This window comes from Somniosus microcephalus, chromosome 14 (assembly GCF_052327205.1).
Source record: "Somniosus microcephalus isolate GS21.2 chromosome 14, FLI_Smic_1.0, whole genome shotgun sequence".
NCBI lineage: Eukaryota > Metazoa > Chordata > Chondrichthyes > Squaliformes > Somniosidae > Somniosus > Somniosus microcephalus.
In genome coordinates, this window is record NC_141000.1 from 53,655,222 (window position 1) to 53,679,929 (window position 24,708).

Genomic DNA, 24,708 nt, shown 5'->3' on the forward strand with positions numbered 1-24,708 from the left:
TTTAAGAAGAAATTAGACAAAGTGAAAGCACTCTGCATGCCGTCATATGGAATGCAACCCAGGTTTCAGTTGATATTACAATAGCAAAATACTGCGGAAGCCAGAAATCTGAAATAACAACAGAAAATGCTGGGAACACTCAGCAGGCCAGGCAGCATCCGTGGAGAAAGAAACAGTGTTAACATTTCAGGTCTGTGACCCTTCTTCAGGTTGCTGCCTGGCCTGCTGAGTGTTTCCAGCATTTTCAGTTGATATTCTTTAATTGGGATAAGGTGGCACTTACTGCCAAGGTCACCTCCTTCCATAGACCCTGATCATTTATGCTTTCATGTCTCCTTGTGTTCTTATACTATATATATTACAGACACTTTTAGTTCATTTTAGTTAGTGCTTTTACTTAGCTGTATTTCTGCTTTGTTACAGTGCTGCCGCATGGTGCGGAGTGACACAAGATGTCCGACGCTGCACTGTGCACTGCCCTTGCACAGTGTTCCACATAGCGATATAACTACACCATACCAAAGTAGTTCCATACCAAAGTAGTTCCATTTAACAATGTGATACTATAACAATGTAACATCCCTCTATCTCAAAAAACTAAAAAATGAAATTTAACAATTTAAATGAACAAATAATGGCCTAGAAATTCAGTTGCATTCGCCAGCCGTTAGCGCCTTAGGAGGAGTAGATCTCGAGCGCTAGGCACTTAGCGGCCGGGCGCAGAACGATTTGCGCCTACGCCCAACTTCAGTAGACATTTAGCGCCGGCGCAAAGTGTTTGCGCGCGCTCAGCTGCGCGCGCAACTTATGACGTCATTTCGTCGTGCAACGCCCTTTGTGCGCCCCAAACTGGAACTTCAGTCGCGCCCGCCCAATGTGGGCGTGGCGGTGTTAAGAACTGTGAAGTGGAACGCAGCAGAGGCCCTGCGGGCCTCGGGGAGCGCTAATTAAAGGGCACTTAGACTGAACTATAAAGGCCAGCCATTTTGCTGCAATGACTTTAGTGCAACGGATTTCTGGACAGAGACCAAGGAAGACACCTTACTGATTTGGCCCAACATAGGAGAGGTATTTTTGGCTTCTGGCCAGAGCTTGCAAATTTGACTCATTGTGATTTCACTGTTTGCAAGTATATTATGGGGGCTGCATGGGGTTCCAACCCTCAGTTCCAGCATTATGTGCGAAGGGCTCGCAGACGCTGTGTGAGAGGGGCAGCCATGCCTAGACGCAGAGGGGGCATCAGGCGTCGGCAACGTAGGCCTTACCCACTCAGGGAATACCAGCAGCAGGTGTCCTATCCCACCATGACTGCCGCGCAGTGTGTTAAGAGGCTGCGCTTCAGAAGGGAGGTGGTTGCAGAGATCTGCCAGCTGCTTCACAGAGATCTGCGTCCACAGCTGATGTGCAGGACGTCTCTGTCGGTGGAAGTGAAGGTCACGGTGGCTCTGAACTTTTATGCAAGCGGCTCCTTCCAAGCCGCTGCTGGGGACATAGCTAACATCTCCCAGTTCGCCGTGCATCGCTGCATCCGGCAGGTCACCGATGCCCTTTTCACAAGGAGACACCAATTCATCTCCTTCCCCATGACCCTAGAGAGGCAGGAGCAGCATGCAGTCGGATTTGCCAGGATCGCCGACTTCCCCATGGTGCAGGGCGCCATTGACTGCATGCATGTGGCTTTGCGGGCACCTATCGACAATGCCGAGGATTACCGCAACCGGAAGGGCTACCATTCCCTCAATGTACAGCTGGTGTGTGACCACAGGCAGCGCATCCTAGCTGTCAATGCCCGCTTTCCAGGCAGCAGCCACGATGCATTTATTCTGCGACAGACTACTGTGGCTGACATGTTCCAGGCACAGCCTCCCCCAAGAGGATGGCTTATCGGGGACAAAGGCTATCCTTTGTGTACATGGCTCATGACCCCGCTCCGCGCGCCCAGGACCCCTGCTGAGGAGGCATACAACGAAAGCCATCAAGCCACAAGGAACATCATAGAGCAAATGATTGGCGTCCTCAAGCAATGGCTCCACTGCCTGGATCGCTCCGGCGGATCTCTGCAGGATTCGCCGGATAGAGTCTCCCAGTTCGTCGTCGTTTGCTGCATGCTGCACAACCTGGCTATCCGCAGGACTCAGGCACTGCCACCTCACGTTGGACCACCACCTCAGGAGGACGAGCAGGAGGACCATAAGGAGGAGGAGGAGGAGGAGGAGGAGTACCAGCCCAGGAGGGAGCCACAAGGTCCAAGGGCCGTCCGTCGGCGGCTTATTGAACGACTCTTCTAGGCCCCCTGTCAGGGAATGGCTTGCGGCAATGAACGCACATGAATGCAGCCGCTCCGCAAGCCCTCAGCCGGTTAACGCAACAACCACTTGAAACATCACACATGGACAAGCTGAATAAAGAAAAAGCTTTATTGAACAAACTCAGGGCCCTTCCCACATGAAACCCAAAAACAGACAACACCCCCAAAAAACACTCAAATACATATCTCACTCCCACAACCTGGGGAGGAATAACAAAACTTGTCCATCCAAATGGCCTTCATCCTCGGCCTTACCAAAAGAACCCCCCCCATAGCCAAGACAACCACCCCCATATAAAAAAACATTTGCCAACACACTCTACTTGGTGTGCCGAGAGGGCGAGTCCTTGTCCAGGCTTTTCCGGCCCCTGGCCGACCTGCTGCTCCGCCTCAACCTGGGCCCTGTGGGTGCTGCAAGGCTGGGGGAAGGCTCCTGAGGGGCACATTGCGTGACGGCAGATGCCCTTGGGGGTCGGCCTAGACGAGCTCTGGCCCTCGAGGGGCCGGCTGCTGACTGCTGCAGCTGTGGCTGGGCAGCATCAGTCCCTCCAGCAGCTCGTCGCAGCTTCGCTGGGGGAGTGGCAGTGGCGGCTGCAGCAATGGGGGGCAAGCTGGCTGATGCCAGGCGCTCGCTGCTCGCCTGAGACACTGGCACTCGGACGGGCTGGCACTGCAGCAAGCGCAGCAATCTGGTGAAGGCCAGACCGCTGTGCTGCTGCAGCGCGGTGGGTGCCCTGGCGATGCCTGCCTGACACAGCGAGTGTGGCAGCAGTGAGTGCCCGTACTGCCCTGGTCTGTGCCCGCATCAGACCAGCCAGTGACTGGACGGCACCACTGATCAACTGTCCACTCGCGTCCTGTGCTGCCCTGAATTCGTCCCGACTCGCGTCCTGTGCTGCCCTGAATTCGTCCCGACTCGCGACCTGTGCTGCCCTCAATTCGGCCCGACTCGCGTCCTGTGATGCCCCGAATTCGGCCCGACTCGCGTCCTGTGATGCCCCGAATTGTTCGAGACCCCTGGCCTGTGCTGCCGCGAGTTGTTCGAAACCCCTGGCCTGTGAGGCCCCGAAATCAGACACACTATGAGCCAGGGACTCGATGGCCTCAGGCAACCGTGCCACAACCCCCATGAACTCGGTGTGCCGACGATCCGAGTCCGCGGACATTTGATCAAGGAGGCGCATCTCCTGGGCGAGGACCGTCTCCGGACTGGAGGCCGGACTCTCCCTCTGGGGAGAAGGCCGCCGAGCTGGCCGACCCTTCCCGCATGGCTGGACGCCACTGGGCCCAGCAACTACACTCCCCTGCAACACTTCCCCCCTCTGGGGAGAAGGCAGCCGAGCTGCCCGACCCTTCCCGCGTGGCTGGACGCCACTGGGCCCAGGAGCTACACTCCCCTGCAACACTTCCCCCCTCTGGGGAGAAGGCAGCCGAGCTGCCCGACCCTTCCTGCGTGGCTGGACGCCACTGGGCCCAGGAGCTACACTCCCCTGCAACACTTCCCCCCTCTGGGGAGAAGGCAGCCGAGCTGCCCGACCCTTCCCGCGTGGCTGGACACCACTGGGCACAGGAGCTACACCCCCCTGCAACACTTCCCCCTGGCTCTCCTCCAGGGAAGACGTGTCCCCTCCATTGCCATCCCCTGGCGCGGATGAGGGTTCCCCCAATGTGCCGCCTTCCTCTTGCTCCTCCTCGTCCTCCTCTTCCGAGGGACTGACACTCGCAGCTTCAGGGACCTCCTCCTCACCAGCTGAAAGCAGGAAGGCACAAGAGTAGCTTTAGAGTGAGGACAGGGCGTCAGCGAGGGAGGCATGAGTGGTGGCATTCTGCGCATTGGTCGGACAGTGGCAAAGGATGTAGATCTGAAGTGCAAGGGGAACGAGAGAGGTCCAAACGGTCATGTCCTTACCATTGGGGCCCAGCACAGGGTCGGCATCTTCAATTGCAACGGGGCCAATCACCCGGGCACCCATGAGTCGACCCACGCGCTCCTCCAGGTCACTGAGCTGCTGGAACTGGGCACGGCCTCCCCCGGTGACAGTCCGGCTCTTCAGATTCTGGGCCAGCTTGGCCTGCAAGAGAAAGGACGGCCTCTAAGTACAGTGTGGTGCCCTGTTGTTGTGTGCACTGCCTCCCATGGTCGAATAGCTTGGCCAGTGTGGTGCCCTGTTGTTGTGTGCACGGCCTCCCATGGTCGAATAGCTTGGCCAGTGTGTAAAGTGCAGAAAGTGCAATTGATGTTCATGCCAGTGCCATAGCTGCTGGATGAGGGCTGGCCATTAGGCCTTTGAGGTCCCTTTGCCCGTAATGTGAGGTGCACATGCAAGGATGAGGAGGACACTGGAAAGGGTACTCACCCTGACAATCCAAGTGAGGTCGTTAAACTTTTTCCGGCATTGGACACCAGTCCTGGGGACATCGCAGGTGGCTGTGACCCTCTGGGCGATATCCCTCCAGGCTCTCCTGTACACCCTCTTGGGAGGCTTCTTGCCACTGTCCGGGAACAAGATATGGCTTCTCTTCTCCAAAGCCCTAACCAGCACCTTTAAATCATGGGCAGAGAAGCGCTGCGCTCGCTCACGGGCCCTCTGCATCCTTCCTGGCGCTATTTCTCTCCAGCAGCAGTGTTTAGGCCTAGCTGGAGGGCTGCAGTATCCAGGGCGTGGCAGCAGACCAAGTCGACCCTTCCCCCTTTAAGAGCTGGCCGGCGCCAGGGTGTCTGCTGTCAATCAAAACATGACCGCACCTGCGTTGCGCCCGGCCTCGGCGGTATCAGTCTGCACCGCCGGCTTAGCGCCTAAAGATAGCCGTGCAACGCCAGTTTTAGCGCTCGAGCAAACTCCTTGGCCAAAGCTACTGAATATCGGCGAAGTGGCCTCCACTTTCCGGCGGGCGCAAACTTTAGCGGCCGCCCGACTTTACCGCCCCAAAAGTGGCTATACTGAATTTCTAGGCCATTATATCTAAACTATTATCAACTACAAAGAATCGTGAGTTTTTTTTTATTCACGATATCACTCAGGTGGTTGGATGTTGTCCCTCCATCTTGTGGATTTGGTGGTGACCATTCCTCTCTGCGGTGTTTTGGTGTGTTCTGCTCTCATTGTTGTTGTTGCTGTCGCCTTTGGAGTTGGAGTGTGCATGCTCGTGGTTGTTTGATTTGTAGCGCTTGTTTCTGGTGTTGTACTGCTTGTGCTAGCTGGTGTTGTCAATGTTGCTGATGTTGTCTGCTGCTTATCCAGTTCAGGTGAAGGTCTGATGTGGAGTCTGTTCCATTTGTTTTGGTTACCAGGTTCAGTCTCTACGAAGTAGGATGTTGGAGTATCAGCTTTTCCAATGACCTTGGCTGGATTCCAGGTTTTCAACACCGGGTCTTGCATATGCACTGATTGTCCATTCAGCAATTCTGGTAGCGTCTTTGCATGTTTATCGTAATGTTTGCTTCCTACGATTTGTGCTTCTGCCAGCTTTTGTCTGAAGTCCTCCTGGTCCTGGGGAGGATGTATTTTTGCTGGTAGTGTAGTCTTAAACTTCCTCCCATTCAGCAATTCTGCAGGTGATTTCATGTCTGCTTTCAGTGGTGTTGATCTGAGTGATAGGAGGGCAAGGTCTTGGTCTTCCCCCATCTCACTACTTTTGATGAGAGTTCTCTTGACAGTCTGGATCTGTCTTTCGATGAACCCGTGTCCCCTTGGGAAATGTGGGGATGAGGTTACTATTTTGAACCCATACTTTTCTGCCAGAGCACTGAATTCACTTGATGTGAACTGGGTTCCATTGTCACAGATTACCTTTTTCAAGATTCCTTGTTCAGCAAACAAGCTCTTTGCAATCCTGGTGGTAGTTGTGGCTCTCAAGTCTTTCATCCTTCTCACAAAAGGAAACTTGGAATAGTAATCTGCCACTATGAGATACCATTCTTGATTGCACATGAAGAGATCTGCCCCAACAGTGTGCCATGGTCTTGACGGTATTTCACTAGGTATCATCTCCTCTTTCTGTTGTGCATTTCTGTATTTCTGGCATATACCACATGCAGAGACCATCTGTTCGATATTTTTGTACATGCCTATTCAGTATACAGCTGATCTGGCTCTCAGCTTGCATTTCTCCATTCCCATGTGGCCTTCATGTATGAGATGGAGAAGTTGTGTCTGCATTGTCTTTGGCACGATGATCCTCGATCCAGCAAGGAGAATACCGTCTTCTACTGCAATATCGTCTTTAATCGTCCAGTATTGACGAATTGATGCCTGTACCTGCTGGATTCTCTCCAGCCACCCCTGTATTGCTTGTTGTGTGAGTAGTTGCAACTCCTCATCTTTGCTAGTCTCATCTCTGATTTGACTGAGCTTTGTAGGGGTAACATTCACTAGGTGGTGGATTTTTACTGTTAGGCCCTCCACCTCGTGTTTCTCATATGGTGACAATTGAGACAACGCATCTGCTAGCACCATTTCCTTTCCTGGCTTATATTTAAGCATGAAGTCATAGCTTTGGATCCTTAGAAGTAGTCTTTGCAGTCTTGCAGGCGCTTTGCACAGATTCTTCTTGTAGATCTGTTCTAGTGGACGATGGTCACTCTCGATTGTAAATCACCTGCCATATAGGTATGTATGGAATTTCTCGCATCCGTACACTACTGCTAATAGTTCTCTTTCTATGTTGGCGTATCTCGTCTCGGCTGACGTCAAGGCCTTTGATGCGAAAGCTATCGGCTTTCCTTCCTGCACCAGAGCTGCCCCTAGTCCTCTGGTAGAAGCGTCTACTTGCAGAGTGACTGGTTTTCTTCTGTCATAATATGACAGACTTGTTTCTTTGCACAACAGTTCTTTAAGCTGTTTGAAATTCCTTTCGTGTGATTCAGACCACTGGTATTCGGTGTCTTCTTTCAATAGCTCTCTGAGATTTGTTGTATGTTCTGACATGTGTAGGATGAAAGAACTCATGTATTGGACCAAGCCGAGGTAACTCCTCAGCTCTTTCTTATCTTTGGGTGGTTTCATTTCAGCAATCGCCGCAATCTTCTCTGGATTTGGCTTGACTCCCTCTGGTGTATAAATCATACCAAAGAATTGGCATTCCTTAACTTTAACTATGCACTTATCTGCATTTAACTTGATGCCAGTCTTCCTGGTACTCGCCATGGCCTCATGTAGGTGCATGTCATGGTCTCTTTCACCTGCTCCGTAGATCTGAATATCATCAGCTATTCCTATAGCTCCTTCACAGCCTCTGTATGTCTCGTCTATTTTCTGTTGAAAGATATCTTGACTGACCTTTAGCCCGAATGGTAGCTGCAGGAATTTGTAACGCCCAAATGGTGTGTTGAATGTTGTCAGTGTTGTTGATTCCTCATCCAACTTCATGTTCCAATATCCATTTCTGGCATCTAATTTTGAGAAAACCTTGGCTCCTGCCAGTGATGGCGTAATCTCCTCTAGCGTTGGGGTGGGATAGTGGTCCCTCTTTATCACCTGGTTTAGATCTTTGGGGTCCTGGGGTCCAAACATATTCTGAGACGCCCGTTTGGCTTTCCTCGTACCACAATTGAGTTTACCCAGTCTGTGGGTTCAGTGACCTTTACAATCACTCCCTTTTCTTCCATCTCCTTTAGCTCTCTTTCAAGCTTTGTCTTCAGCTCGATGGGTACTTTTCGTGGAACATGGATAATGGGCTTTACCTCTGGATCGATGGTGATGTGCTTTTGGAAATCTCCGAAACATCCCACTGTATCATCGAAACATTCCGGATACATGTCTATCAAGTCTTTTTTACTCTTAATTTGTGGGCGGTTCTCCAGTGGGGTGTTGCTGTCTATCTTCAGTGGCGTTTCCATCAGCTCGTGATGCACTGAGATCAATCTCAACTTCTCGCAGCTGTTTAATCCCAGGATCGCTGGCCCCTCAGTGTCGGTGACATAGAACATGCAGTTGATGTTCTTTCTTTTATGTGTCCCTTTGATAAAGGTTATTCCGAGTTGTTTAATCTCACTCCCCCCATATGCTGTCAGCGTGACATTACTTGCCTTTAAACAACCATTTTTCAGGTAACCATTTTCTCTCAGGTTTTTGGGAAAGATCTGCTGGTACAGTCTCAATGGGAGAATGTTGCTCTGAGCCCCTGTGTCCAGCTTCAACTTTAAGTTGATGGTTGTGGGCCGACCTTTGACTTTTTTTTTATTTGGATGATGGTGTGCAATTCTCTCCTCGGAGTATTTTCCACTCTGGACATCTCGTGAAGCTGTATCTTTATGGTTTCGATGTTTAGTGCATTGTCGTGATCATCATCATCATCCTGCTCATCCATGGCATGGATATTGTGTTTCTTTCTCTGGTTCTGCTGTCCGCCTTTGTTTTTGATGTATGTTCCTTCTTTCTTTGTTCTACACCTCTTTTCCCAGTGGTTTAGTTTGCCACATGCATTGCAGCTTGTTCCATATCACAGAATCACAGAAACCCCACAGTGCAGATAGAGGCCATTTCGGCCCATCGAGCCTGCATTGACACATATCCCACCTGATCCCCATAACCCCTACACCAACACATATCCCACCCTATCCCTGTAACCCCACGTATTTAATCCCCCTAACACTAAGGGTCAATTTATCATAGCCAATCAACCTAACCCGCACATCTTTGGACTGTGGGAGGAAACCGGAGCACCCGGAGAAAACCCACGCAAACACGGGGAGAATGTGCAAACTCCACACAGACAGTCGCCCAAGGCCGGATTCGAACCCGGGTCTCTTGTCTGTGTAATCGTGCGGTCTTCCACAATTTCTGCACATGTTTCCCCCGTTGTCATGTGCATGTCTTTGTGTGTTGTACTTTTCTCTCACTGCATCCACTCTGTTGTCCGTCTCAGAAGCCGTCCGGATGTCAGCCGTTTGAGAAATCAGCGTTTTCATTTGCTGCTTCATGGCTTCATGAGCTCTTGCAGTATCTATAGCCTCTGTTATTCCGAGCTTTTCTTTTCCTATCAGGGATTTTTGTACCTCTACATGCGCTGACCCCCATATTAGCTGGTCCACAAGCCTTTCCTCCATTTCCTTAAATTTACACTTGCTGGCTTCATTTCTCAGCCTTGTCAGGAAATTGTCAGCTGTTTCACCGGGTTCCTGTCTTAGACTCTGGAATTTGTATCTGTGTATACGGTGATTGGATTTAGGCTCTAGATGGTTGCTGAATTTGTCAAAAATTGTCACAGGGTTTTCCTTTTCCTCTTCAGTCAAACTCCAGCTATTATACAAATCTAGACCTTTTTCTCCTGTCCACAACAGAATGTAACTAACCTTTTCCTCGTTGGTAGTACCCTTCAGGAAGCTTTTGAATGTAAGCTCACATTTCTGTTTGAACTTGCGGAATGCTTCTACTATATCGTCGGCTTCCCAGTTCATGAGGGGTTGCATTTGCACAGTCAGTGCAGCGGCAGCCATCATTTTAGTTTCCCATACGATTCACTTTCAATCACCGCAGACACCGGCACTCACAATCAGCTCATAAAATCACTTTTCGTCTTATTCGTAGTTCGTATAGCACAATTTTGTACTCACTTATACCGCTGCCACCATGTTGTGTCTCCTTGTGTTCTTATTACTATATATATTACAGACACTTTTAGTTCATTTTAGTTAGTGCTTTTACTTAGCTGTATTTCTTGCTTTGTTACAGTGCTGCCGCATGGTGCGGAGTGATACAAGATGTCCGACGCTGCACTGTGCACTGCCCGTGCACAGTGTTCCACATAGCAATATAACTACACCATACCAAAGTAGTTCCATACCAAAGTAGTTCCATTTAACGATGTGACACTGTAACAATGTAACAGCCTCCTTCCATTGGGCCTAAAAGCTGGCTTCTCCTTTGCCAGACTACAAATAGGAACATCTCAGCTAAAGTGTCTTTAAATGAGTGGACCCTGTGCCTTGAGGAAACTCCAGGCTCAGACTTTGCAGAGAGCCACATGGCTACAGGCATATAATGGCTGCCTTAACAGATTCAGCTGCTGCAGCAGCGTTAGATTTTCCCTGCCCCCACCAGATGAATTGTCTACAGAGGACTCCAATAGTGTCTGCAGCCCACCAAAGTGCTTCATATAGGGACAACAATATCCAGGAAGAGACTATTACTTAAATGGAAATAAAATAAAATACTGATTGACAATAAATTGAAGCTCTCACAGCAATATTCAGTGGCAGTGAGTAAAACAAATCACGAGTTGGGATGTATTAAAAGGTCAATAATGAGTCAAAATATTAGGGTAGTTCTGCCAGTTTATAAATCATTGGTGCGTCCGCATTTAGAATACTGTGTACAGTTCTGATCATAAAACCGATATTGCAGCTATTCTGAGGATACGGAGGAGGGGAAGCAGAATGATTGAGGGGCTGGAAGGATTGGATTATGAGGAGTGATTGCATAAATTGGCCATGTTCTCACTGGAAAAGAGAAGGTTGAGAGGTGATATGATTGATGTTTTTAGTATTCTAAAGGGACAAGGAAAAGAAAGTAAAACTTGTAATTATATAGTGCCTTTCATGACCTCAGAACGTCCCAAAGTGCTTTACAGCCAACAAAGTACTTTTGAAGTGTAGTCACTGTTGTAATGTAGGAAACGCGACAGCCAATTTGCGCACAACAAGCTCCCACAAACAGCAATGTGATACTATGAATGACCAGATAATCTGTTTTAGTGACTAGATAATGTCGACCATGACAAGCTATCGCTAAAACCAGCCGGGCCTCCGACCGCAGTTTCCTGGCGGGCTTCCCGCTCGCCCAGCCAGCCTCCAGCCCGGGAGTTAAAATTTGCCCTATTGTCTGTCTGTCAAGTTTCTCCATACCCTGGGCTTCAAAAAAAGATGAGAAATAGAAATTCAGTACATCAGTAAGCATATATTCAGAGAGATTGGGAGACACACAGCTAAAGAATAGACAGATTGACAGCACAATGAGAACAGTACCTGAAAGGCATTCAGAAACAAAGAGAAAAGAACAACAGCGAAAAAATAGGGAGTAGGAAAGAACATGGGAGACAGTTGTACAAAAAGATTTTTTTTTCCTCCATAAGCACCACAGGGGAAGAGCTTTAATTGGTCCTTAAAATAACAATGCAATTATCTTATTGTGCTACAGAAGGGCATGCTTGCTTCAATATTTGTTAAAAATAGTAAGCATGTACAGTTCTAAAAGACAACTATAAATCACAAAAGTATCATGTTAAACAAATAGATAGAAAAACTAATCATATTAATGTATGAGTTTTACTGAGGCAATTCAGAAACTCCAGAAGCAGTTTTCTCCTGCTTGTAAGCTCCAAACCCTATCGATAGACAAACTGCATGGTTTGAGGAATACGTACAAAGGTTTGCAGTTGAATTTCAATTTTTCTGATTCCAGTGACCTTTTCCAGTACTAAAATGGGATTACATTATGTCCTGTTCCATCTCTCTGCAGTGACTTAACTATCACGTTCACTCCTACATGGCATTAATCTCCCACTATGCTTCCTGAATGACACAATATTGAATACATACTTGTCACATACTCTTATACCACTGTCCAATGTGATTTTCACTGCATTATCAGAAGAATACTATTCAGTTATGTAATTATATAATATTCAGTTATACCATTCAGTTATATAACTGTCACATGTGTAGAATAGACATTTAACTGGAACTTCCAGAATGCAACCTTCTGGAAAGATTACAGCATACCAACAGCTGTGGCATTATAATTGTATGTAAATTGCACAATTAAAAGTGCGTGTGACTGAACTGTGGCAAAAACACTGTAATTAACATTTCATACATATCAAATTAAAGCTCAGATAGCAGATCTGCTGAAAAACAGCTCCATCATACACTAAAGACATGTACTGCAAGTAAAATATAGTAAAGTTCAAAACAAAATGATTATTAGTACTAGGTAATAGCCTGCACAGTGAGTCACCTTTTACCCTATTCATGTCGGTCAGTATAACTGCACTTCATCAGTCATTAATGAGGCGGGTTGAATAAATTGATTCTTAATGTAATATGTATATCATATTGTGGAGGTCTTCAATAGTGCAGAAGGTCCTATCTCCATTTAACTAGACAAAATACCATAAAAGTATATATATTCTAATTGTTTATATTCTACAATCCTTCCAGTGAGATGTATTTATAATCACATCTGATTATTGACATTGCAATTTCGATTTGAATATGATATGTGACAAGTAAATGTGATATATGCAATGAAAAAATATAATTACAGTCATTTGTAAATAACATGAACTTCTGCTTAATACGAAAGTGCCACATTTCAAAATAACCATAGTGCTGACAATCCTGTCTTCACTTATTTTAACAAAAAAGTAGGTGTGAATAAAAAGCAATGTAAAGTTACTAGAAAGTGCTACCGAATACAAACATATGAAAAAGACCAGCTGGTTCATCGAGTATATTCAAGGCTGAGATAGATAGATTTTTGGACTTTAGGGGAATCAAGGAATATGAAGATCAGGCGGGAAAGTGGAGTTGAGGTCTATGATCATCCATGATCTTATTGAATGGCGGAGCAGGCTCAAGGGGCCATATCGCCTACTCCTGCTCCTAATTCTTATGTTCTTATGTTCTATTCAGCTGTGTTGCAACTAAGCAACATAACCCCAAATGCTCCCCACCCACCACCAGCCATGTAATTTTCTGGGAGACTAAAAAAAAAATGATTTTAAAAAGCCCTAGGCAATTCAAGTGAGCAAAAAAAAGAATTCAATGTAATCATAAGGTAATCATAAACAAGTTCCAGGAGACAACAAACACCATGAGGTATTGCCCAGCATCACACCTACCTTTTGTACATGGCAACATCGGCCCCCTTCAGGAACTTGCCGAGCTCCCTTTTGAATGTTGCCATGAATTTGATGATTCTGCAACTTACTCTAAAGGTAAGGGAACCCCCTAAGAAAAGAAAAAACCCCTGACATCTAACTTAGTTCTATGCTCATTTAACTTGTACGCATGTTCCCTCATTGTCCCTAACTGATCTAATTCAGATAATCTACCCATATGTATACAGTCTAGCCCCAAAACGTTTCAGTTAATTCTCCCCAAAGTAAAGTAAAAATACCCAGCTCTCCAAGCATATTGTGGTAGCTAAGGGTTTTTCAGCTTAGTATAAGTCTAGTGGCTTTCCTCTGAACCTTTTCTAGGATGTCTATATCTCTTATCATATGAGGAGACACAAACTGGATACAGTATTCTAGATGGGGCCTAAGCAAGGATTACCCATCCATATTTATCACTGCTCTGATGATTCCTACTTTCCAGAAATGCATTACGAATGATAACAAAAAGTGATTTAAAAGGGTCATTTTATTTGTTAAGGCCTTACTAATGATGTTATTGATGAACTTGTGCTCCATTCCATATTCCTTTGGGATAGTTACTATATTTATGTTGGCTGGAGGAAGATGAAGAGCAGCAACAGAGAAATGCTAGGCTGGTGCATTTGCAACACAGTCGGAATATTTCCACTTGCCATTACCCTTCTACCTGCAAACACCAAAAGAAGTGCTCTGCCCTGATTTGCTCAACAAGCTGTGTGTGTGGGCTTTGATTTATCAGGGAAGCAGTGGCAGAGTTGTGCCACATGCTGTATTCTGAAAACTTTACCACAGGCACGGCACTGTGAGTGGCTGTGAAGTGGCCTTTATTTTTTATGCCTTAAGCTCACTCCAGCCTTGAAAAATGCTATCCTATGGACAAGGTACTATGGAATGTCAAACGGAGCAAACCACCCCCATCCCCTTGTACCCAACTCATTAATTATTAATTAATGTCCATTTTACCGGCTGTGAAAAAGCGGGTAAGATCCTTTATTGGAGGTACTTTGGGTTTATTGTTTTCAAATGCCTACTGTCACTTATGCAGGGCTATGTAGTAGCACAGAGCTGCTGCTGACCATAACAGATGCACCTTGCACCTGCAGTGTATGGCACTTCCAGGGCTATCTGCAGTGGAGTCTCTCTCAACAGAGGTCCGAAACACATTCTGTAGGTTGTCAGGAATTGATACGATAGAAAGCTTGGGCTCCAATGTCCATCAATCTGTCCTGCCTGGATTCACAGTGCTGGGCAATTGCTTGGAACTCTCCCTTGACAGGAGACTTCAATGCCCTCATTGCAGGCTTGTGGTATGTTCATATGTAGATCACAGGCTATGATGAAGGTATGCCCAGCAGCATGGCATGACATGGCAGGAATAAGCATGAATAAGGAAGCTGTCTTACTGGGAGATTCAAAATCCATACCACCCTTCTGCCCCACTCAACTGACCCATGTTAAGCCAGAAAGAGGACAGGCATTAGCAGCCACTGTAGCATTGGGTGCCATGCCAGCAGCTACTGAGCCATCTTATTATGCAGCAGACGGAGGTAAAAAAAAACTTCCTCCAACTTAGGAGTTGCTCGGTGACCTCCATCAGCCAGCCTTCTCACTTCCTTCTCCCACTAGGGTAGTACCTAGAAAAGAACTGCATTAAGTAGCAGGACACACTCACAAAGGGCACTGAGAAGAAAAAACACCAATTTATAACACACCAAGTACCGTTGAGGTAATAAATTATTTGATTTGCATTCCCACCTTGTGTAGAGAGTTTATCTGTACTAGGTTAAGATGTCTGCAGCTGGAGATGAATGGATAAGTGTGCATGGTGACTGAGGTCAAATAGAGGATAATGGTGGGCATGGAGTTTGGTGCACCAGTACACTGGGGACATGCATTCAGTAGTGTTTGCGCTAGGGTGACTTTGAGTTTTAATTGAAATTGTTGTCTATCAGACATTGATGTATTTGTTTCCTTGCTGCAGCTCTAGTACAGCTGGCAAATCTTCAGCCTTGGGCTCATCATTGTCCTCTTCATGGCCCTCTGCTTCCACCTGCTGTTTGGTGACTCCTCTTCTGAGAGTCTAACTGTGTGTCATCCAACACAACTATTAATATTTTAGATATCTTTGTGGGTCTGTACAAAAGGACACCCTCAGACCTAATCCAAGTTCTGAATTCTTTGCTTCAGTATGCCTATGATTTCATCTTTTCATGTCCTTTTCTGGGAATGTGCCTCATTAGATTTTCTTTGACCTGTAGTTTGTTGGTTTAGACTAATGTGATGAGTCACAGCTGAAGCAGGCATCCCTGGGTCCCTCAGGATCCATCTGTCTAGTCCAGATGTTCCATTAAATAGTGGAGGCACTGTCAACTGCTGTAAGATAAATGCATCATGGCAGCTTCTAGAATATCTGGCACCACTCCAGCACAGCCACTGCTGAATACATGTTCAAAACAATGTGGTGCTGATCCCATATAGCTGAATAGAACCCTTTCCGATTCATAAAATCGAAAGGATTGTTGAAAGGACCTCATATGGTCACATGGGTTCCACCGATGAGGTCCTGCACTCTTAGGAATGTGGCCACCCTGAAAAATGCTGAGGCCGCTCCTGCTACTGATAGCTCTCTTTAGGAAAAACTATGAACTCATTAACACTGCAGACTGGCTGATGTGCCAGACTTCATCCAGTGCAACTTGAAAGGAGCCTGTTGCATTGAAGTTCAAGGCAGTGGTTACTTTCACAGAGCCATCCCAGTCCTGCTTGAAGTTTGCAGATCTGACCTGTTTCTATGCTGTATATATTCTCTACATCAATGACTGCAGAAGACAGCAAAGTTCTGAGTCTGCTCACTTGGCAAAGCATGGGCAGCAATGGCAAATCTCCTAAGACATGCCCAGTAATTGTGGTGTGATCTACAGACCTGCCTTTTTGGATTACAGCAGATCAGTGCAGACTGTCTCAGTTGCGCACAGACGTGCCCCTCACATTCCTATGGAATTCCTCCTCATCCTCTAGCTTCCTAATGCCAAGAGGAATTCCCAAAGGAATGTCGATCCTATCCAATCGGGATTGCTGCAAATCACAGTGAACCTCCCTTGCATGGTGGCATGGCGGTGATGAAAAAAGGAAAATAATGCAAAAATGCAGAAACGAAGCGCAAAATGGTTTTTAAAAATGGCACCAAATTAAATGCGACAATAACAACCCAGAAAATCCAAAATAATACTAGCTCTTACTCACAAACCAGCTAAGCATGTTTATAACAAACTCACTCGGAAAGATCTGGAAGTGAGGTTGAAAATGTGTTGATTTTATATCTGCCTTCAGTGATGATGTTGCATTTCGGGGGCAAACCACGCAAAATGCAGCAACAATAATTTGCACTTAATGTAGAAAATGGCCCAAGACACTTTATGGAAACATAATCAGAACAAAATGGTCATTGAGCCAAAGAAAGCTGGGCTGACCAAAAACTTGGTCAAGAAGGTGGGTTTTAAGGAGGGTCTTAAAGGAGGAGAGGGAGGTGGGGAAGCAGAGGGGTTTAAGGAGGGAATTCCATAGTGTAGAGTTTCAACTAAAGGCACTGCCACTAATGGTGGGACGAAGGGAGGGGGGTGCACAAAAGGCAAGAGTTGGAGGAACAAAGCATTCTTGTAGGGCTGGAGGTGGTTACAGAGATGGGAAAGGGAAAGATTATGAAGGGATGAGAATTTTACATTAGAGACGTTGGGGAACTGGGAGCCAATGTAGGTCAACGAGGACAGGAGTATTGGTGAGCAGAACATGGTCTGGGACAGGATATGGGCAGCTTTTTTTGGATGACATTGAGTTTAACGAGGGTCGAGAATGGGAGCTCGGCCAGGAGAGTATACTAAAGTCAAGTCTGGAGGTGACAACAGCATGGATGAGAGCTTCCGCAGCAGATGGGCTGAAGCAAAGGAAGAGGTGAGCGACAGTATGGATGTGGACGTAGGTGGTCTTTGTGATGGAGAAGATATGAGGTCAGAAACTCAGCTGGGGTCAAATATTGTTGCAAAGGTTACAAACAATCTAGTTCAACCCAAGGCAGTGACTGGGGAGGGGGATGAAGTCAATGGCAAGAATATGGAGTTTGTGGCAGAGTCCAACAATTATGCTTTTGGTCTTCCCAATGTTTGTAGGAAATTATAGGTCATCAAAGACTGGCTGTCAGACGAGCATTGTTCAAAATGTTCTGGCTGTGATTGGAGAAGTAAGAATGGAACCAAGCCCCAGAAGAGGCACTGGAGGAGGTAAACCATGTCAAAGACTGCAGAAAGGTCAAGGACAATGCACCACAGGTACAGTCACATACGATGTAATTTGTGACTTTGATTAGGGCAGTTTCAGTGCTGTAGCAGGGGAGGAAACCTAAATGGAAAGATTCCAACATGGAGTTTCAGGAAAGATTGGCACAGATTTGGGAGATGACAACATATTCAATGCAGGATAGGCAAACATTACTATCATTAGCAGAATTTTCAAATGCTTATGGAGCCCTGTGCAAAGCCACAGGTTGAGCCTCTCGAGACCAGCACAGTCACACTATAAAATATGAATACTGCGCTCCTGGCACACGATAGACACAAAACTTCCTCCCAGGACTTTCCGCCCCCCTTCATGGAACATGTCCTGTGCAATTGGCACATACCATCAGAACATTTTCTCTTATGAGATATTATAAGTTCGGTATTGTATTGTACATAAGAACATAAGAAATAGGAGCAGGAGTAGGCCATTCGGCCCTTCGAGCCTGCTCTGCCATTCAATGAGATCATGGCTGATCTTCTGCCTCAACTCCATTCACCGGCCCTATCACCATATCCCTTGATGCCTTTACTAGTCAGAAATCTATCGACTTCTGTTTTGAATATACCCAATGACTGAGCTTCCACAGCCCTCTGGGGTAGAGAATCCTAAGATTCACCACCCTCTGTGTGAAGACATTTCTTCTCATCTCAGTCCTGAATGGCCTTCCCTTTATCCTGAGGCTGTGGCCCCTGGTTCTAGACTCCCCAGCCAAGGAAAACATTCTCCCAGCATCCATCCTATCAAGCCCTGTAATAATTTTTATACTTCAATGAGATCCCCTCTCATTCTTCTGAATTCAAGAGAATACAGGCCTAGTTTACTCAATCTCTTCTCATATGACAGTCCCGCCATCCCAGGAATCAATCTCGTGAACCCTCGTTGCACTCCCTCTATGGCAAGTATATCCTTCCTTAGGTAAGGAGACCAAAATTGTACACAGTACTCCAGGTGTGGTCTCACCAAGGCCCTATATAATTGGAGTAAGACTTCTTTACCCCTGTACTCAAATCCTCTTGTAATGAAGGCCAGCATACCATTTGCCTTCCTAATGGCTTGCTGCACCTGCACATTCACTTTCAGTGACTCATGTACAAGGACACCCAGGTTCCTTTGAACATCTGCATTCCCCAATCTTTCTCCATTTAGGAAATACTCTACCTTTCTTTTTTTTCTACCAAAGTGGATAACTTCACATTTATCCACCTTATATTCCATCTGCCATGTTCTCGCCCACTGACTGAGCCGGTCGAGACCCCCTTGAAGCCTCTTCACATCCTCTTCACAACTGACACTGCCACCTAGCTTTGTATCATCAGCAAATTTGGAAATGTCACATTTAGTCCCCTCATCCAAATCATTGATATAGATTGTGAATAGCTGGGGCCCAAGCACTGATCCTTGCAGTACCCCACTAGTCACAGCCTGCCATCCTGAAAAAGACCCGTTTATCCCTACTCTTTGTATTCTGTCTGTTAACCAATTCTCAATCCATGCTAGTATATTACCCCCAATTCCATGTGCCCTAATTTTGTTCACCAACCTCTTGTGTGGAACCTTATCGAAGGGCTTCTGAAAATCCAGATACACCACATCTACCAGTTCCCCTTTGTCTACTCAACTAGTTACATCCCCAAAGAACTCCAATAGGTTTGTCAAACAGGCTTTCCCTTTCATAAATCCATGTTGACTCTGCCCAATCTTACTATTAGTTTCTAAGTGCCCAGTTATTGCATCCTTTATAATAGATTCCAGCATTTTCCCAACTATTGATGTGAGGCTAACAGGTCTGTAGTTCCCCATTTTCTCTCTCCCTCCTTTCTTAAATAGCGGGGTTACATTTGCTATCCTCCAATCTGTAGGAACCGTTCCAGAACCTATAGAATTTTGGAAGATGACAACCAATGGGTGCACTATCCCAATGGCCACCTCTTTCAAAACCATTGTATTGCCATTACATGCACCATTATAGATTTGTACGCAATGGGGTAAATTTTCAAAGTCATACAGGTGGCAACAAAACTGCGTGTAGTGTGTCCACAGTTTTCTTGCATGTGCTAGTGGTGAGCAAGGTGCTTTGCCATCAGCACAGATTATGCTAATATATATGAACAGATTGATGTAGCATATGGAAATCATAGAATGTATGATTAACATGACATATTTCAGCATCACGGTAGCATAGTGGTTATGTTACTGGACTAGTAATCCAGAGCCCTGGACTAATGATCCAGGGACATGAGTTCTAATTCCACCATGGCAGCTGGGGAATTTAAATTGAATTAAATAAATCTAGAATAAAAATCTAGTATCAGTAATGGTGACCATGAAACTTCCAGATTGTCGTAAAAACCCATCTGGTTCACTGATGTCCTTTAGGGAAGAAAATCTGCTGTCCTTACCTGGTCTGGCCTATATGTGACTCCAGACCCACAATGTGGTTGACTCTTAACTGCCCTCTGAAATGGCCTAGCAATCCACTCAGTTGTATTCAAGAACTTCAAGAAGGTGGCTCACCACCACCTTCTTGAGGGCAATTAGGGATGGGGATTAATTAGGGATTGCCGGCAACATCCACATCCTGCGAATGAATTAAAAAAAAATATCTGCACACCCTTCCAAATTCTCTCTCTCGAATAAATCAGCTATTTCATCCTCATATATAGTGAATTGTTTTATGTCAGAGTCCGCTGCTTAGACCATGCAGAGATCTCCTGTTATATGCACGATTTGCCTTTAAGTACTTAGAGAAGTGAAGATGCAGGCTTGGTGATTAATCCACAGAATTTCCTGCCTACAGGGCATTCTTTTTTCCACCATGGCATGTCCAGTGTAATTTGTATCACTCCTACTAATACCTATTTGCCACATCTTTGCTGATACTTCTCTGTGTTAGAACAGTATTTATTGCATATAATCTTTAACAATGAGTACTTTCTGTCATATTCACACCTGTGCTGCTACTTAACATTAATATTCATGCCTTGTCTTTCTGCTTAAAGTTCTGCAAGCTCTCGGGTCTTCTGAGTAGTTAACACTGAGTTTATTGTTTCAGTGGTGAATTGTCATGCTTAGATTATTTGAAGGATGACCTTTCCCAACAAAAATGTAAATACTCCATTTACTCCATTATAGAAATTACCAACACAATAGTCAATAACCTGAATTTTCCTCTATTACCATTAAACCATTATCCACATATATTGAGCACTCCATAGCTGGATTAACATATATTTGGATATTTGTATCGGTTAAGCTACTTGAGGAGCATTAAAAGATCATTATTGCAGGTGCATTGTAATTGGGTGCTCTTTCTCGTCACTACTAACAAAACTGTATATATCCATAAAGGACACGTTTCAGAACCACATATTCCCACAATGCTGTTAAATTACAACAAAAAGTGGGTCTTTCTCCCAACTGAAAAAAAGATGAAAATCGAGCCCTATGAATTTATGATTCAGCAGTTCAGACCAGGTTTGGAGCACCATTACTTGTTTGCAGAAGTGCAGCATTTAAGCGTATGGGGCTGATATATACATCTGGCTGATGCTGCAAACATGTCTCACTGTCGTGAGCTCTGGGCCTTATTCTGTGAGAAACCAGTAATTTGTGAGAATAAAAAAACACAAAGCCTGCAGACATGTGTCCCGGTAACCAATAGTTACAATCTCATTTATAGCAGTCTCAGAGGATTGGAAATGTTATTAACATTCTTGGAAAAGGAAATCTAGAAATAGCATCAGCTAGGGTGTTGCTAGTTTCTGGTATAAAGATTAATGATAAAAGATGCTAAAGTTGCATAGTAAACCTAGGAAAGTCAAATATTTAAATCTTCACAGTATTATACCACTCCTTGTGGTGGTCTTATTAATGATGTATAAAATGGTAGTGTTGTCTTTGAAGATTTGCATCCTGTATGGCCTTCCACAGGGGCTCAATAGCATGCTGCTACCACCACAATGGAGAGCTCCTTAATATTTGTATGTTTAATAGCCAGAGGGGGTATATTTTGTGCCCGTGCCAAATAGATGCAATCACCCGTATAGAAAGCACTGTCACCCGTGCTATAAGCATCTGTTTACACTGAATTAAAGGGCGATTGTCCCAGATTCAGTATATATTACAGTTGCTGCTAAGGTGAAGTTGCCACCGGTGCGTCATTCCTGAGGTTATAAGCAAGTTATGCTGCGCCTGCTTTTGTACTTTGATGGAAGAAGGGGTCCTACAACTGCTCCCTAAGGAAAGTGTAACAATCCAGCACAATATCTTCTAGCTTGCCTTTTAAAAATTAAAGGTTTGCATTGCTATGAGGTTTCAGTAGCTTCCATAAATTCATTCACCAGCCATTGAGAATTAAAGGCCTTTACATACTTCAACCCAGGCATGGACAAGCTAATATGTAAGCCTAAAGTTGACCTAAATTTGGGCTGAGTCAAATGACGATTGGGTCTCTTCAAGCAAAACTTGAACCAGATTATATTGAACTTGAGAACTGCCACGTTTATATAAATTGAAGTGCTTGAGAAATATATTAATGGCCTCACAATTTTTTCACAATTCTACTCAACTAAATATTAACACCATGATAAAACATGCTGACTATTGGTAATAGCTACAGAAGGTCAATGTGAAAGTGCAATAATACTAATAAGAAATAGCAAGGTTTAGGGTGAGTGGTGGGGAGAACGATCAAAGACAATCCTGCAGGTATTCTCTCAGCAAGCTTCTCCAAGATGCTATGTCTACAAAACCTTAACATTTTTGGAATCAAAACACTGTTAAAAACACCTCAGGAAGAAATTGTGCCAACACATCAGGTGCTTGTTACTCCAAGAGGGTACTAATGGTTTCTAATTTTAACATAATTGTCTGTCCCAGAGTTTTGCAACTGCAACACATTTCAATCAGAATTATCCTTTTCCCCCGCAAGTAATACAACATTTTGATTTCCAGAAATTTTTGCTCACAATATAAGGGCAAAGTTTCCATTCCCGTGCACTAGTGGCACTGTCACGATGGTTAGGGGCGAGACCCGAGAACTTCAAAGACATTTAGTTCAGGTTCTGCCAGAACCACCTGGCTCATGAACACACATCACAGTCTTGATCAAGATATGGACACAAGATCTGACTGTCAGAAGAGAGGTGAGAGTTGCTTCCCTTAGCATCAAGGCAGTACTTGAATGAGTATGGCACCAAGGAGCACCAGAAAAGTTGAGGTCAGTGGGAAAATCCTTCAGTGATTGGAGTCATTTCTGACACACAGCCTCACAACCTGTTATATCTCTAACTTTTTCCAGTTCTGACGGAAGGTCATCAACCTGAAACGTTAACTCTGTTTCTATCTCCACAGATGCTGCCTGACCTGCTGACTATTTCCAGCATTTTCTGTTTTTATTTCAGATTTCCAGCATCAGCAGTATTTTGCTTTTGTATTAGTGTTTTATTCACTGCCACTTCTCTTCCAGGAATGCCCAACTGGAAGAAGTTCTGCTCTTCTCTCCAACGGGATTTCCATTTGTTTTTTTTACCTTGTTCATCTTTATTGCTTTCTGTTCCCCTTCTCGTATTTGATCAGGTATCTACCAAAACTTGCTTTCATAGCCACATCTCTTTCCTCAGCAACTGTCTCTGGCTCTGACTTACTCCACATGGATTCCAACTGAAATTCCACCCTTCATGTTTTGGATCCACCCAGGATTACAGATATCTCCAAGATATTCAGCATTCCTCGAACCACTGCTCTCGCCGCATCCTGAGACCCACGCTCAATGCCATGCACTGCCGCATGCATGCTGTCAACCTCTTTCTTCAGCAGCACCGACTCACTCTATTTCAAAGCTGTCCTGGTCCACAGTTCCATTTCATCTGTTGCCTCATCCGGCGATTTAACAAAAAACTTTTATTCTTCCTTTCAAGTGTCAAAGATCGCAAGCTTCAACAAGTCTTGGATACCAACGTCCCTCCGGAACCTTCTGCCCCTTCACTTTCCACTGACCCCATTCCTTCTTCCAATCTCACCCTCTGCCGTGTTTTCACTATCCCTTCTGACCTTCCCCTCTCTGAAGCCAAACTATCAGTCGTCAGCAAAGGCCTGAGCTTCACCCCCTTACGCCCCCACCTCAATGCATTTCGAAGTTGGCACAATGCTGAGCACCTTTTCAATCGCCTTCATCTCCGTGCCCACTTCTTTGGCCAGGAGTCTTTCCCCCACGCAACAGATCCTTTCTCCTGTTTTCAGAATTCTCGTTCTACCTGGACCCCTCCATCTGGCCTCTTACCCTCTGTAGATCTTTTCATTGCGAACTGCCGGCATGACATCGGCCTTCTCAATTTCATAGAATCATAAAATCATAGAAATTTATGGCACAGAAGGAGGCCATTCAGCCCATCATGTCTGTGCCAGTCGAAAAAGAGCTATCCAGCCTAATCCCACTTTCCAGCTCTTGCTCCGTAGCCTTGTAGGTTACGGCACTTCAAGTGCATATCCAAGTACTTTTTAAATGCCTCTACCACCCTTTCAGGCAGTGAGTTCCAGACCCCCACTGCCATGTGGGTGAAAACATTTCTCCTCAAATCCCCTCTAATCCTTCTACCAATTACTTTAAATCTATGCCCCTGGTTATTGACCTCTCTGCTAAGGGGAATAGGTGCTTTCACTCTATCTAGGCCTCTCATAATTTTATACACCTCAATTAAGTATCCCATTGTAGGAATTGTCAGATTCCTAATCAAAAGACTGAGATCGAGTCAGTCTGTTAACCAAACGAAGTTTAATGCTGTATTGCAGAAGTAACAATCAAATGCAGGAGAACTAACAAACAGGTCTATGCTCAGTGCTGGCTCCACGAGGACTGAGAGAGAGCTCCTCCCTCTGACGTCATGACGTCATCACGTTTCCCGCCGTTGGGAACGTCACGTAACCCACGTGGTGACGTCATCGCGTTTGGTCTTAACCCTCTAGGGACCGCGCTATTTACATGTAGTAAAACGAATACAGGTACAGATTCATTCTGTTACAGATAATTATGTACATCGATATAAGAGTCCCTTGGTGGCTCTGCCACATGCGCCCCCCCCCCCAGAATTGTCTTTAACAGTGAAAGTCAATCAAAGAGGAGGTCGGACAAGTCTGTTCGAACGACTCCTATATTCCCGGAGAGGAATTTGTTGAACGGTAGATGGGCTGAC